At 37.4% G+C, this 1,918-nt stretch overlaps 1 long non-coding RNA gene across 1 annotated transcript; it reads left to right on the forward strand.

The window, feature by feature from the left end:
• The first annotated feature begins 47 nt into the window (after positions 1-47).
• LOC109464134 lies at positions 48-1,452 on the forward strand. Its single transcript, XR_002139868.1, has 3 exons — positions 48-150; positions 624-671; positions 941-1,452. It is a non-coding gene; the product is annotated as an uncharacterized LOC109464134 (long non-coding RNA).
• Positions 1,453-1,918: the final 466 nt, after the last annotated feature.

Consider the following 1,918-nt stretch of genomic DNA (forward strand, 5'->3'; position numbering starts at 1 on the left):
GTGATGGTCAGTCCCGCTGTATGGACATGTTGAGGGAGTGGCAGAAGCGGGGAGGGAACTCCGCTACCAAAGAGGTCCTGACGGAGGCTCTGTCAAATGCAGGGCTGCAGAGAGTTGTGGATGGTCTAAGTGAACATTTATCGCAAATGGGTATGTATTGCTTCGCATAAGTGTAGATTTAATATTCAAACAGAACAGCGGGAACGTAATTTTTTTTCATTACCACATTCTTCATTACATGTATATGGTGTTTTTACGGTGAATAGCTTCATCAGGTTGGTAAGTGACGAAAAGAAGAGACTCTTTTACATAGCCAAGAGGTTCATTCAGCTGACGTTTCGTTAACCGTCTGTCACCATCCTCACAAAATTCTGGTTCATATTGCACAGTGCAGACCTGTACTTTGCTTTCTGTTACGCTTCTATAGCAGCGACAGCTGTGTTGTGCAATGTGAACCAGTCTGAATCGCCCTGAGGATGGTGAGTGACAGACGGTCACCGAAACGTAGGCTGAATAAACCTCTTACTTCTGTATTACAATATGATATCAAAATTATATTAATAAGACAATTGACTAGTGTGTCGTCGTGTTAAATTCATTGTCATTTTTCTCCCCCATCACAGGCAGGCCACAACAAAAAGGGGCGAAGAAGTAAGCTGCCGTCCGTGAAGGTAACAGATAACCGTACCTTTACCTTTTAAATAGCCATACAAAATATACATATCACATATCTGTCGTCATTCAAATGAATTAGGACCAATAAGATTTTTATGGCAATAAATTAAATTAATGGCAAAAGAAGGGAAATTATTTTAATTAGTACCATATCAATGTGTTGTATTTGCTCCATGGTAGAGCGATGGCTTCCGTCTGCCAAGTCATGGATGTCGTCTTGTTGTGTTCATTCATCGTTACAAGCCTTTGTCTGTATTTTCTGCAGCCATGGAGAAACCATGACAACATGTGCTTTTACAGCGAGTACCTTATCCGTTAGAAACATCTTCAAGCGAAAGATTTGACAAGGCCAACCTTGCTCACCAGCGGTCCTGACTTGCTGTCATCTTAAGGAACACCGGTCGACAATCTAAGTTGTTGACCTGGTACTAAGTCATGTTTAATCTATTAGTTTTTTTTTTTATTTTTGGCCTAGATTATGCCTTCTGCAGCAAGACGTCGTGCAAAACATATTGTTTTTTTTATTGCAACATTTTAAAAAGGGCAAGATGGCGACATACTCAAGCTCGAGGCTTATGTTCGTGTCGTCATCGAACATTACAAAAGTGAATCAAAAATAAATACAGACATGCAAATGGTAAGGATAATAAAGTAGACTAAGGTTACAACGAAGAATAACTATGGCAATATAAAAGATAAGGAAATTATTAAGAGGCGTTGTATGCAAGTAAATTACAACATGGTACTCCACTTCCAGCATTGTTAAACGTAGTTACATGTGTTTGAAGGCATTTTTGGATATTCCAGAAGTACTACAGGAGTTTACATATTCAACAAAAGTTGTGTGTTATGCCAATAGGCGTTTTTACCGGCTAATTATACAATTTGAAAGGAGAAGGTTATATGGTTATGGGTCAATAAGCGACTAATTGTGGGAAATACAGTTTATTTAAGAGCTGTTATTTCCCTTGCATCACTCAAGTTTAACACAAAATCTTATCAACAAAAATTTTTATAAACAAGTTTATCAATCTAAATAAACCGGAATACTAGGACGGAATTTCAATTAATGGGACGTCCTCACAAGCAAGACTTTTCTATAATAAACCAACATTGAATGTCAACTAGAAAATGTTAATCAAATAGCTTTTTATGGTTGCTGAGTTTGTTTTGTGTTGCTTTATAGAATATTAAAAGTTAATGATAATTTTTGCGATTTGTTGGTTGCTTACTTAAATTTAAG

The sequence above is a fragment of the Branchiostoma belcheri genome, unplaced genomic scaffold (assembly GCF_001625305.1).
Source record: "Branchiostoma belcheri isolate BF01 breed outbred unplaced genomic scaffold, Haploidv18h27 scaffold1327, whole genome shotgun sequence".
NCBI classification, from domain to species: Eukaryota; Metazoa; Chordata; class Leptocardii; order Amphioxiformes; family Branchiostomatidae; genus Branchiostoma; species Branchiostoma belcheri.